The following is a 15,316-nucleotide window of genomic DNA, read 5'->3' as shown; positions in this document are numbered from 1 at the left end:
GTTAAGTTATATATTGAGACTGGATCAGCTTGGTGAACTTGTCTGCCTCCCAAATGGGATTACAGGTTTTTGCCACAGGGCACATCTGGAAACGTCACAAATTTGTTTTATGCAGTGCTGGGAATAGAACTCAGAGGCTTGCACATGCTATGCATGTGGTCTGTAATTGAGCTATATCTCCAGCCCAAGGAAGATAATTTTAAAATTCTTTCATAGAGAAACTTTTGGGAGAATTAAATTTAAAAATTTTAAAAGAGAGAGGGAAATGCATGGAAAGGCCACTATTTGATGATAATGATATTTGGGACTGCTACTTTTTTTTTGGGGGGGGTACTAGGTTTGAACTCAGGGGCACTTAACCACAGAGCCACATCCTCCTTAGCCCTCTCTTTTTGAGAGAGAATTTTTTAAAATATTTTTTATTTTTTAATTTTCGGCGGACAACATCTTTGTTTGTATGTGGTGCTGAGGATGGAACCCAGGCCGCACGCACACCAGGCGAGCGTGCTACCGCTTGAGCCACATCCCCAGCCCCCTTTTAAATATTTTATTAGAGACAGCGTATCACTGAGTTGCTTAGGGCCTTGTTAAATTGCTGAGGCTCTCTTTGAACTTGTGATCCTCCTGCCTCAGCCTCCGAGCCACTGGGATTACAGGTGTGTGCCACTATACCTAGCTGGGACTGCTACTTTTTACCTTATTTCTGTCTTCAAACTTGTTAAATGTTGTGTTTTGTTTTTCTCTCTAGAAAAATGAAAAAAAGTTTAATGTTTTTAGTTGTTCATGGACACAGTACCTGTATTTTACTTATTTTAATATGGTGCAGAGGATTGAGCCCAGTGCTTCCCACATGCTAGGCAAGTGCTCTACCACTGAATCCCAGCCCTGGAAAAAAGTTTATTGCTTTTCTACCAAAGGAGAAATAAACAAGCTGACTCCCATCCCAGGGTCTCTGATTCTCCCCATCAAGGGAAATAGGATTTAAAAGAGGTGATTCAAAAGAATCCTGATATTAGGGAGGGGAGAAAAATTCATCCATTTAGAGCAGCAAGGGTTATGTTCAAAGTAGGAAAAGGGCCACTGTTAAATTTCCCACTGTCAATTTCTATATTACCTTTCCTTGGAAAAGTGGGCAACAATATCTCCAAGCTGCTTCCTACTGAGAGAGGGCAAAGTTGGGGGGAAGTGACCAGATTTTCTCCAGGTAGGGCATACCTATTTAAAGGTATTTAGGCCTGTTTAGAGGTCCATTGCAGCAGTTGGCGGGTTATGGGTCCAGGCATATATACATAGGGCAGGGAATCATTCTAAGACAACAATAAAATACCGTTCCTTTTTTGTAAACAATTAGCACAAAAGCAATTAGTGTTTCAGCCACTCAACATTCAGGACAACTTGGGAATCTAAAGTCCTTTCTGATAGTTATAACAACTATTGGCATATTATAACAGTTATAATTACAACAGTTATAGGCATTCCCACACAAGAACCCTTCCTTGCCAAGGTGCAGTGGCACACGCCTATAATCCCAGCAGCTTGGGAGGCTGAGATAGGAGGATTGCAAGTGCAAAACCAACCAACCCCAGCAAAATCAAGGCATTAAGCAACTCAGTGTGTCCCTGTGTCTAAATAAAATCCAAAATAGGGCCAGGGAGGTGCCTCACCAATCAATTGCCCCCGAGTTCAATCTCCAGTACCAGAAAAAAAAAAAAAAAAAGAAATGTACACTTTAAATTACATTTTAAAAACCCCAACCATGGGCTGGAGATGTGGCTCAGCGGTAGCGCGCTTGCCCAGCGTGCGTGCGGCCCGGGTTCGATCCTCAGCACCACATACCAACAAAGATGTTGTGTCCGCCAAGAACTAAAAAATAAATATTAAAAATTCTCTCTCTCTCTCTCTCTCTCTCTCTCTCTCTCTCTCTCTCTCTCTCTCTCCTCACTCACTCTCTCTTTAAAAAAAAACAAAAAAAACCCCAACCATTGTCTTTCCTTTGAAATGTCCATGTATGATTGTGCTTTTATTATACTCTACTGTCAGAAATTTAAGATCAAGTTGATCCAATTTGACCTTTTTCTTATCTACTCTTTGGGCCAGCTGAGATTCCTCAGACATCACTTTTGGGGATCTGTGAGAAGCCTTTGGTTCTTCTTCCTCTACCAGTCCTGCCATCTGCCAGGATGCTGACTATATGTGACTTCCTTTTGAAGTATCAGGGACATTTTCCTCTCCAGTGATCCTCTCTTTACAGAATGTGCACTGGTTGGTTTTCTGTTCTCTAGGATCCTCTTGATCTCCCTGATCAAGAGGTCAGGTGACTCACAGCCTTACAGGGGCCTTAGAAGGGATTCTGTCATTCCCTGGGTCCTAGCAAACCTAAGAGGGCAAGGCCAAAATGTTGACAGCTTTTTCCTTGGCTGTTTACTTCCTTCACTTCAGATCTCCAAGTTTTAGGCCAGCTTCACTAGTCTTAAATTGTGAATAATAGGTTATTCTCTCCTTATTTAATGTAAGTAGCTACTGAGAAGACAAATAACTCTATGGCACTAAAAATAGTAACCTTGAGTATCAAAATTGTAAAAAATCAGTAATCTTTGCCTTTTTATTGAGCTTGGGAGGAAAGGTTGAAATGATGGCAGTTACAGTGCCATTTTGGCTAACTCTTATTACAACTTAGCTAAACTCTTACTGCTACCCTCATTGAGTCCTATATGTTGGTCAGGTATGGTGGCACATGTCTATTATCACAGTGACTGGATGCTGAAGCAGAAGGATTTACAAGTTTGAGGCCACCTTCAGCAATTTAGCCAAACCTAAGCAACTTAGTGAGAGAGACCCTGTCTCAAAATAAAAATTAAAAAGGGGTGGGATGAGGCTCAGTGGTTGAGCACTCCTTTTCAGTTCCCAGTACCAAAAGAACAACAACCAAAAAAAAAATCCCATGTGTTGTTTCTTAGGAGTGACCTAAGTGTATCTAAATCATTTTCCACAGAAAGGTAACAATTTCATGTAAGCTGTTTGAAGCCAAAACAAGGCAGTAGCAACTTTCCAAAGACTTCAAGTTATTTAACTCAAGTGTTTTTTCTTGCTCATGTTTGAATGGGAATTTGATGATCGAATTACATTTTATCTAAAGGAAATGAGATTGAGTGGAAGATATGAAGGAGCAAATCCTGTTGGAGAAGTTGAAGGCTCAGACCAAAGCATGCAGTTGTGGGAGATTGAGGCACCATGAACTCAGTAGAATCCCACAATTTGAGAAAGGCCTGTTGGAAAGTTTTTTTTTCAAGATCCCTATGAGGCTCTGGTGCATTGGAGAGGGCCAGCTGTGCAGCTGGGAGTTATTTTTGAGTTAGGATGATACTGCTTTTAAATATAGCAGATTGATTCTCGACTGTAGTTTTGCATCAGAATCCCCTAGCAATATTTTTTTTAAAAAATGTCTCAGCCTGGGCCCCACCCCAAAAATGTATCTTCAAGCAATAAGGAATTGACAAGCAACCTGAGAGTCATCATCACCACCCTAAGAGTTAAGCACCTTATTGTGGAGCTTAAGTGAGGCAATGTATGTTTTAAATGCCTTACAGGGTATTGGGTCAGTGTTTTCACTATGGAGCAATCCTCTAAGGCAGAAAGGGTTCTGAGCCTTCAGCTGTGCACCAGAGTCAACTGAAGGTCTGCACTCCATGCAAATGAGAAACCAAAGACCAGGCCAAGAGTTTTCTATTCATTTTTAACACTACATAAAATGGTTTTCTTAGGGGATGGGAATGTGGCTCAAGCTGTAGCGCGCTCGCCTGGCATGCATGTGGCCCGGGTTCGATCCTCAGCACCACATACAAAGATGTTGTGTCCGCCGAAAACTAAAAAAAAAAAAAAAAATGGTTTTCTTAGTTATATTTTCTAATAAATACTTAATACTAAGTTGTCTTAGTATTTAAGGTAAGGAAGAACATTTATCAGGATTATAATGGTCCTCTGATACCTTAAGAAGTAAAAAATACTTTAGTGTTTTATTACCTAGGTGGTGATTTGAAGACTGTATGTGTAAGAGATACACAAGTGGTATAATAAGACTTTGGTCTTTTTTTTTTTTTTTTGCAATTCTATGGATTGAACCCAGGGCCTTACACATGCTAGGCAGGCAAAGTGCTCTACCACTGAGCTGAGGATGGCATTGAACTTGTACCTTCTACCTCAGTCTCCTAAATTGCTGGGATTACTGGCATGCGCTACTGTGCCCAGCTGTAATTCATATATTAAAGACATATTTTATAGCTAATTTGGTCACAACTTACAGAGTTTGGAATATTTAGGAAAGAATTCCTCTGCATTTTTCTCTCTTTTTTTTCTATTTTTGTTATTGTTATGGGTTATGAACCCAGGGGCACTTAACCACTGGGCCATTTCCCCAGCCCCCCCTTAAAAATCTTTCTGCTTCACCTATAATCCCAATGACTCAGGAAGTTTTTTCTTTCCTAGCAAAGGTGTAACACAGGAACTACTATTCTTTTTCTTTTCTTTTTTAAAAATTGTTAATAGACCTTTATTTTACTTAAAATTTTTTCCTTTTTTAAAATTGTTAATAGTCCTTTATTTTATTTATTTATTTAGAAAAGGTCTGGCTAAATTGTTTAGGGCCTTGCTGGCCTCCAACTTGGAATCTTCCTGCCTTAGCCTCTTGAGTCTGGACTTACAGGCATGTGCCACTGGGCTCTGGCCCTCTGTTTTATTTTTTTTCCTTCTCTGTCTCTCTCTCTCTCTCTCTCTCTTTCTCTCTCTCTCTCTCTCACAAGGAATTGAACCCAGTGATGCTTAAAAACTGAGCCACATCCCCAGCTTGAGAGAGGTTCTTGCTAAGTTGCTCAAGACCTCCTTAAATTGTTTAAATTGTTGAGGCTGCTTTGAACTGACTATCCCTGTCTCAGCCTCCAGAGCCACTGGGATTACAGATGAGTACCACTCACCTCTGTTTAATTTCTCAAAGATATCTATGACCTGTCTCTGGTCCCAGAAATTGAATTCAGTAGATCTCAGGTGGGACTTGGGATTCATTTGTATTCTTAGAAGCTCTAGGTGATTCTCATGTGCAGCCAGTGTGGGGCACCTGTAATAGAAAGTTTTACTCCAGGAAGTACAGCATTCTTAAATTTATCTCATTCCTATCCATACAACTGAGAGTAATTGTTTCCTCATTTTGCAGATTAAATAACAAAGCTTTAGGACATGGGTGTCTAGAATATATTATATTGGAAAACGGTAAAACCAGAACCTAGGCCTTTTACTTTTACAGAGTGCTGTATTGTACTAAACTTATCTTTTACTAGACACTAAGAAACTAAGGCATATCAAGACTGGGGAACAAAATTGACCAAATTATATTGTTTGTGTATATATATTTAAATAAGACAAATCAAGTACAAATTCTAAATTTAGGTCAAAAGGAACCTTAAGCATCTTATTCATACTGCTCAATTAACATGAAAAAGTCCCACAGAACCACACCTATAATCCCAATGACTCAGGAAGTTTTTTCTTTCCTAGCAAAGGTGTAACACAGGGACTCCTGTTCTTTTTCTTTTCTTTTTAAAAAATTGTTAATAGACCTTTATTTTACTTATTTATATGTGGTGCTGAGATTTGAACCCAGTGCCCCACACATAGCAGGTAAGTGTGCTAAAGCTGAGCCCCAACCCCAGCCCCAGGAACTCCTGTTCCAGAGGCTGTGATTTTGCCCATCAGGGCAACAACAATAAAAAATTTTAATACCTTTGTTTTATTTATTTATTTAGTGTTGAGGATTGAACCCAGGGCCTTGCCTACGCTAGGTGAGCACTCTACTGCTGAGCTGCAACCCCAGCCTGAAATAGCAAATTTTTAAAGAGGTCTACATTCTAGGTATTCCGTGTAGAGGGACTGTAATTCATTTGTCCTTTCGGGAGACAGTCATTTCTTAGATCTCTGAACATCCCACTTCTGTGGTGGCTGTGGGCTCAAGGACAGATAACTGGGCCTGAAATGAGAAGAAAGATAATCTTATTTCCCTGGAGGTAGCTCATCAATTTAAAACACTATGGAGGGGTTGAGGATGTGGCTCACTGGTGGAGTGCTTGCCTAGCATTCATTGAGGCCATGGATTCAATCCCCAGCACCACAAAACCTGTTGGGGGCCATGGCCAAGTCTGGATGGTGCCTGGCATTTTGCCACAGGGAGTGGTTGAGAGGTAACACCGGCGAGCCATGGGGATGATGATGATTAATTTAAGCTGTGTATAATTATTGGGATGAGGACTGATTGCTGTAACTGGATGATGCTAAATTGAAACAAGCTGTGTATTCAGTTGTGTATATAAACCTCTGCTGTCTGGCAATAAGGCGGCTCCTGCTACCTCGGCTGCCCGCTACTTTTGAGTTCCCATTGAGTTCCTGTTGGTTCTCGAGGAGTTTCATTGGAGTTCTGGAGAGTTCCCGTTAGACTCAGGCAATAAAGTAGCTCCTGTTGGAACCTACAAGTGGCTCGTGACCTCCCGATTATTTTTGTGCCCAGTCAGACTGTGGCATTTGGTGGCCCGTTTGGGGAACGCCTGAAGCTTGGGGGTAAGTGAAAGTTTTCACCCACCCTGAGGGCAGGGCGAGAGAATGGGTGACCATTTCAAAAAACAATGTGTTCTTGTTTTGATTTGTTACGTTTCTGTTTCAAGTTGCCTGCCCCTAGAAATAAATAGGATGCTAGAAAAGTTGTTCAGCCCTGAGGAAGAGATAGAGATAGACCACGGATACACAGGTCAAGAAAATAGAAAAACTGATACAACTAATTTTTGTTCCGTTTTTGTTTCATTTTGTTTCGGTTTTGTTTTGTGTTATCTTGTTGGGTTGCTTTATCTTTGTAGCAAAAATATGGAATTAAAAATTAGTAAAAAACTGGGCTGGGGATGTGGCTCAAGCGGTAGTGTGCTCGTCTGGCATGTGTGCGGCCCGGGTTCGATCCTCAGCACCACATACCAACAAAGATGTTGTGTCTGCCGATAACTAAAAAAAAAAATAAATATTGAAATTCTTTCTCTCTCTAAAAAAAATTCTTTAAAAAAATTAGTAAAAAACAAACCGAAAGAGTTTTAAGTAAATTGCTAGAGGAAGGAGGCACCCCAGTAAAACCAAGAATAGTTAGGGCATATGTTGATTAGCCCATGATTTCTTAAGGAGAGGTTGTTAAATATATCACAATGGAACCATCATGGTGAAGATTTTAAAAAGATAGAAAAGGAAAGCCCAGGAACTCTGCCACTTGGCACATTACCATTATGGACATTGGTACGATCTTGTTTGCTTAGTCTAGGAGAAGACATCTTAAAAGAGGAAGTCTCTCGAGTTATTCAGACAGGGGAAGAAAGTTTAGAGAAGGAAGGGCTATCAGGGGATAAGTTACAAAGAGAGGTTGCTACTAACACCTTTCTATCACCGGAGGGCATGGGTGTCCAACCAACAGCTCCACCTATGTATACAGAGACAACATATGCTGAGTGGCTCTCAACCCCTATAGTTGATAGATGGGATCCTGAGACAGGACCTCAAAGATTAGCATGCCCTGTATTTGAGTAGACAGGAGGGCAGTGAATTCAACATGCTTTAGATACAAAACAGTGAAGCAGCTGAAAGAGGCTGTAACAACCTATGGTCCTCAAGCACCCTTCACTGTAAGTATGGTCGAATCCATTACCAACTTTTTTTTTTTTTTCAGTTTTAACATTTTTTTTTTATTGGTCGTTCATAACATTACATAGTTCTTAATACATCATATTACATGGTTTGATTCAAGTGGATTATGAACTCCCGCTTTTACCCCGTATACAAATTGCTGTATCACATCAGTTACCCTTCCATTGATTGACATATTGCCTTTCTAGTGTCTGATGTATTCTGCTGTCTGTCCTATTGTCTACTATCCCCCCTCCCCTCCCCTCCCCTCCCCTCCCCTTTTCTCTCTCTACCCCTTCTACTGTAAATCATTTCTTCCATTTGTATTCTCTTGTCTTACCCCTCCTTTCCTCTTATATGACATTTTGTATAACCCTGAGGATCGCCTTCCATTTCCATGCAATTTCCCTTCTCACTCCCTTTCCCTCCCACCTCTCATCCCTGTTTACTGTAAATATTCTTCTCAAGCTCTTCGTCCCTACCCTGTCCTTGTTTACACCCCTTATATCAAAGGAGTCATTTGGTATTTGTTTTTTAAAGATTGACTAGCTTCACTTAGCATAATCTGCTCTAATGCCATCCATTTCCCTCCAAATTCTATGATTTTGTCATTTTTTAATGCAGAGTAATACTCCATAGTGTATAAATGCCACATTTTTTTTATCCATTCATCTATTGAAGGGCATCTAGGCTGGTTCCACAGTCTTGCTATCGTGAATTGAGCTGCTATGAACATCGATGTAGCAGTGTCCCTGTAGCATGCTCTTGTTAGGGCTTTAGGGAATAGACCGAGAAGGGGAATAGCTGGGTCAAATGGTGGTTCCATTCCCAGTTTTCCGAGAAATCTCCATACTGCTTTCCAAATTGGCTGCACCACCATTACCAACTTAAACATGACGCCAGCAGATTGGGCTAGTATGTGCAAAACTGTGCTAAATGGAGGACAATACCTGTTATGGAAGGTTGCCAATCAGGAATTTTGCACGGAGACAGCTAGGAGAAATGAAGCAGCCAGTTATCCTCAGAGAAATCTAGATATGTTGTTAGGAGAGGGACTTTATGAGGGTCAGCTGCAACAAATTAGATATGATCCTGCCATATACTCACAAATAGCTTCAGCTGTGGTTAGGGCATGGAAAACTTTACAGGGGCATGGAGATTTACAAGTTCAATTATCTAAGGTAATACAAGGAGCTAATGAACCTTATGCTGAATTTGTAGATAGGCTTATACAAACAGTTACCAGAATCTTTGGGGATGTAGAACAAGCAATGCAATTAATAAAACAACTAGCCTACGAACATGCAAACAGATGGTGCAGGGAGGCCATTAGACCATGGAAACATGGAGATTTAAACACATATATTAAATTATGTACAGACATTAATGAACAGGGGCAAGTCTTGGCAGCTGCAGTTCAACAGGCTTTAGGTGCCAGGCACAAAACATGCTACAATTGTGAACAAACAGGACATTTTAAAAGGAGTTGTCCCATAGGAGGAAGGTTTAACAAAACTAGGTATCAAAAGGGTAGAATACCGGGGAATTTGCCCATGATGCCATAGAGGGAGACATTGGGCTAATGAATGCCGTTCTCAAACCACTATAGAGGGTACTCCATTATCAAAAAACGAACAAGGACCAGGAGTTTACCCACGATATCGTGGAGAAAAACATTGGGCTCCATTGCCAAAAAACGGACAGGGGAGCCCAATACTCTGGGGCCCATGACCACAAATATACAGGGCATTGGAGGAACCCAGCAACACCATCACCATTAGATCCCTCATTAGACAAACCAGAGGGAGCGCAGGGTTAGACATCTGCACCTCCACCAGAGCAGTACTAACTCCAGAGATGGGAGTTCAAATAATTCCCACAGGAGTAAAAGGACCTCTTTCCCAAGGAACAGTAGGCTTATTATTAGGATGCAGCTCTTCTACTCTAAAAGGATTTATGATAAGTCTTGGGGTAATTGATCCTGATTATGAAGGTGAAATAAAAATTATAGCTAGCTCTCCAAGGGGTATATCAGTAATTTCACCAGGAGATAGAATAGCACAGTTACTAATAATACCCAGCCTACATGATAAATTTTCCAGTTGTACTATAGAAAGAGGTTCCAGGGGATTAGCTCTACAGGTATAGATTGGGCTATGCTTTCTTTAAATTTAGATTCTCGCCCCATGCTAAAACTAAATATTCAAGGACATGAATTTAATGGGCTACTGGATACAGGTGCAGACCTTAGCATTTTCTCTCATCAAGAATGGTCAAAACATGGGCTGGGGATGTGGCTCAAGCGGTAGCGCGCTCGCCTGGCATGCGTGTGACCCGGGTTCGATCCTCAGCACCACATACCAACAAAGATGTTGTGTCTGCCGAGAACTAAAAAATAAATATTAAAAAAAATTAAAAAAAAAAGAATGGTCAAAACATTGGCCATTACAACAAGCCCCTCAAAGTCAAGAATGGCCAAAATATTGGCCGTTACAAGAAGCCACTCAAATGCTTCAAGGCCTAGGAGTGGCAACTAATCCCCATAGAAGTGCGATGGTATTAGATTGGAAGGATCCCGAAGGATGTGAAGGAACTATACAGCCATATGTATTGGATCATCTTCCTATAAATTTATGGGGATGAGATGTCCTAGATCAATTAGGACTAACATTAACAAATAACATCAATTCAAATGCTCCCACTATTATGGCTAGACAAGGTTTTAGGAAAGACAAAGGATTAGCAAGGACAAGGTATAGTGGCACCAATACAAATAGATCAAAAAAATAGATAGACATGGATTAGGTTTTCAGGAGGGGTCACTGAGACAATAAAAATTACATGGAAATCAGAAAGGCCAGTATGGGTTCCTCAGTGGCCCCTGACTAAAGAAAAGATACAAGCAGCCCATAACCTGGTCAAACAACAATTAGCGGAGGGACATATACCTTCTGTATTTCCCTGTAATACTCCCATTTTTGTCATCAAAAAGAAATCTGATAAATGGAGATTATTGCAAGATTTAAGAGCTATTAATAACGAGATGGTTATTATGGGACCTGCTCAATCGGGGATTCCTCAATTGTCTGCTTTGCCAAAAATCCGGTATGTAATAGTTATAGATATTAAAGATTGTTTTTTTTTTTTCAATTCCAATTCATCCTGAGAATAGTCCACGTTTTGCATTTACTGTCCCTGTATTGAATCAAGAAGGACCTGATCAGAGATATGAATGGAAAGTACTCCCTCAAGGGATGGCTAACAGCCCAACTATGTGTCAAATTTATGTTAACAAAGCAATCCAGCCACTTAGAAATCAAAATCCTGAACTACAAATATTTCATTATATGGACGATGTATCATTAGCACACAAAGATAAAAACACATTGCAAAAATGTTATGCCACACTTACAAACTTATTAAAAAATTATAATCTAGAGATAGCAATAGATAAAGTATAATTAAATTTTCCAATTAATTATTTAGAATTCTATTATCCTCAACCATGGTCTATCCACCAAAAATTCAAATATTAGTAGATCAACTCAAATCACTTAACGACTTTCAAAAGTTATTAGGAGACATAAATTGGATAAGGCTTTATCTAGGCATACCAACAGGAGAGTTGGGACCTTTATTTGATATCCTAAAAGGTTCATCAGATCCAAATTCACCCCAAATGTTAATGCCTGAAGCAAGAAAGGCATTAAAAATCATGAAACATATATGGAAAATATGCATTTGGATAGAATTGATATAAGTTTGCCTTTATTATTTATTGTACTACCAACAAAAAATATTCGTGTTACAGGAGTATTTTGGCAAGAAGGTCCATTATTATGGATACATTTATTTTATTCTCCTAACACTATTCTTACTAGGTATCCTGAGGCTGTAGGACAATTAATACTCAAAGGAATAAAAGCAGCAAAGGGAGTGTTTGGAATTTCTCCCAATAAAATTATTACTTCATATACTATGGATCAAATTGATGAGTTAGCCAATGAGTTAAATCCTTGGGCAATAATCATGTGCAAATCTAATGTTTCATTTGATAACCACTTACCATCTAATCCTTTGTTGTCTTTTTGGTCTTCCCATCCTGTAGTTTTTCCAAAAATGACAAGAAAAACACCTATCATGAATGCTCCAAATATATTCACTGATGGGTCAAATAATGGTACAGCAGCAATAGTTACCCCTGATCAAACTTTTACATTTTTAGTACCCAAACAATCAGCTCAAAAGGTAGAGCTCAATGCAGTATTACAAGCTTTTGTGATGTTTAAAGATTCTGTATTTAATTTATTTTCTGATAGTTGTCAGTATATAGTTAATGCTATAGTATCCCTTGAAGATGCTGGTAGGATATTCCCTTCCTCTACTGTTTTCTCTTTATTTTCCACTATACAAAGTCTAATCTGGGACAGAAAAGATCCATTCTTTATAGGACATATCAGGGCACATACAGGATTGCCTGGAGCCCTTAGTTTGGGCAATGATTTAGCAGATAAAACTACACATGACATACATATTTTCTCTACACTAGAAGAAACTACAAATTTTCATAAATCCTTCCATGTCAATGCAAATACTTTAAAAAAGCATTTTAAAATAACTAAGGAAAAAGCTAGACAAATAATAAAACAATGTCAAAATTGTGTGACCTTTTTACCACAAGTTAATCTTGGAATCAATCCTAGAGGACTGATACCTAACCATATTTGGCAGATGGGCATCACACACTTGCCAGAATTTGAAAAATTAAAATATTTGCATGTTACAGTTGATACTTCTTCCGGATTTTTGATGGGCTCCCTTCATGCTGGAGAAAAAACTAAAGATATTATAGCTCATTGCGTACAAAATCTTGCCACTGTGGGAGTTCCAAAACAGTTAAAAACAGATAATGGCCCTGGCTATACTTCTACCTCTTTCAAGCAATTTTGCTCATCATTTGGCATTATTCATATAACAGGAATCCCATACAATACACAGGGACAAGGCATAGTTGAAAGAGCTCATCAAACTATTAAAATGTACTTATTAAAGCATAAAGAGGGAATTGGGAAGGGGTAAAAATCCCCCAAAGATAAACTTAAAATAACCCTTTTTACTCTAAACTTTGAAAATTTGGATTCATCAGGGCTTAGTGCTGCGGAAAGGCACATTTGTCCAAAAAAATGTACATAAGCCCAAGGTACTTTGGAAGGATATTCTAACAGGACAATGGAAAGGTCCTGACCCAGTGATTGTCTGGAGTCGGGGGTCTGTTTGTGTGTTTCCACAGGGAGAACAGCAGCCGATTTGGATTCCAGAGAGACTAACTAAAGTGATTTCTACAGACCAAAAAGGAGATGACTTGGCTCAAATCCATAACAGCTGATATCCAGAACTTCAGTTTAGCTATCCTTACATCTGCAACAGTGGTTCTCCCACACCTGGAGGCTAATGAATAATGAACACCATTAAGGCCTATTTCAAATGTAAAAAACCTTGGGGCTTGCTTGTGGGAATACCTTCAGACCCATATGCAAGTTACAGGAAGAAGGATGGAATATCAAAAGAAGAGTCAAACCCAGGTGGTAACCAGGATGCTTTTTTTCTTTTTTTTTTTTAATATTTATTTTTCAGTTTTTGGCAGACACAACCTCTTTGTTTGTATGTGGTGCTGAGGATTGAACCCGGGCCGCCCACATGCCAGGCGAGCGTGCTACCTCTTGAGCCGCATCCCCAGCCCCCAGGATGCTTTTTTCAATATCTATTTTATTATTGCCCTCTCCCACACCATGAGGTTCTATTTTATTTTTTGAGCTCATACAGACCTAGGTTAATGTTTTTCTGATCAGTTCTATTTTTTGACTGTGGAGTTTTTAAACACTGCAATGGAGATTTCACCTGTGAAAAGCTATAAGGCCTTTACTATTATGTTATGTGTTGTATGTATTGTGTTATGTGTACACACTTGTGTTTTGTGTTGTATGTCTGTATGTGCATATGTCCATATATTATATATGAGGAATGCTCCTGAAAAAATCGATGCAAATATTTTTTTTATTCACGTTATTTAAGTGGTTTAATTTAAATTGGGTAAATAGCTGTTGAAGATTGTTTTAAAATGTGAACAAAAAAGGAGGTTAACAGATCTGTTTGTTTACTTTCACCTTTCCTTTTCATTATATCTAATTCTATTCAGGATACTAAATTGTTTAGAAAATTGCTTTTTTTTTTTTAGTGCCTGCTGGAATGTTACATAATTTTTTTTAGCCATCATTGCCAGAATTCCTATCTTCATCCCAGTGCCAGTGAAGACAAAGATAAAACCAAACTACAGCTTCTGTTATAGCTCACAACAAACTGTATAAACTGATGCATCAATGAATAATGTAACTCAACAAGTGATACTCAATCAAGGAGTCGATTTACTTTGGGAGGAAATGGACATATTAATGGATTCCTCTCCTTTGAACTACTTGCAAAACTTGCCTGGACTATGTATCACTTGTATGCATTGTAAATTATCTGTTGGTACAGCAAATTGTGGTAGTGCTGGGGTATCTTTGCTGATGGTGTCATCGATGGTACAATTTTTCCAAAAGGAGCCGTCAATGGCTTGATATCATGGCATTTTGTATCCTCCCCTTTCTGCTTGTAGCAGGTTGTTTATGGTGTTTGTGTAAAAACCACTATCCACAAGTATGGCTAAATGCTGGGCCGGTAGTCAATGACAGGTAAGATCCAATTGCAATGGTACCAACCTAAGACAGGAGGCTGATGCCTTGAGGTCAGCTCATCCGATAACGGGTATGGATCATATGTAGTATTGGACAAGTTAAGACAGGCACGATCCCTAAGCCACATCCTTGTTTAATTAGAGGGGGGGAGATGTTGGGGTCCATGGCTAAGTCTGGATGGCGCCTGGCATTTTGCCAGAGGGAGTAGTTGAGAGGTAATGCCGGTGAGCCATTGGGATGATGATGATTAAGTTAAGCTGTGTATAATTATTGGGATGATGACTGATTGTTGTAACTGGATGATGCTAAATTGAAACAAGCTGTGTATTCAGTTGTGTATATAAACCTCTGCTGTCCAGCAATAAAGCGGTTCCTGCTACCTTGGGTGCCCGCTACTTTTGAGTTCCCTTTGAGTTCCTGTTCCTTTTGAGTTCCTGTTGGTTCTTGCGGAGTTTCAGTGGAGTTCTGGAGAGTTCCCATTGGATTTGGGCAATAAAGTAGTTCCTGTTTGAACCTACAAGTGGCTCATGACCTCCCAGTTATTTTTGTGCCCAGCCAGACTGCGGCACCACAAAACCAACACAAAAAAGTCAAAAACTAAGGAGACCAGTAATCCTAGCTACTCAAGAGGATGAAGCAGAAAGATTGCAAGTTTAAGGTCAGCCTGGGCAATTTAGCAAGGCTTTGTCTCCAAATAAAAATGGTGATAAAGTGCCCCAGGGATCAACTTCCAGTGCCACCAACAAAACAAGGGTAAAAACCCCCACTAGGTACCCTTTTAACCTTATAAATGAGGAAACTGTAACCCAAAGCTTGGTCCTCTACACCAATCCAATAACGAAGACAAGATCCTGAGAAAAAGGAAAAAAGAAGGTTTATTGCTTTGC

Source organism: Urocitellus parryii, chromosome 7 (assembly GCF_045843805.1).
Source record: "Urocitellus parryii isolate mUroPar1 chromosome 7, mUroPar1.hap1, whole genome shotgun sequence".
In the NCBI taxonomy this organism is placed as follows: Eukaryota; Metazoa; Chordata; class Mammalia; order Rodentia; family Sciuridae; genus Urocitellus; species Urocitellus parryii.
This window is presented reverse-complemented; position numbering follows the sequence as displayed.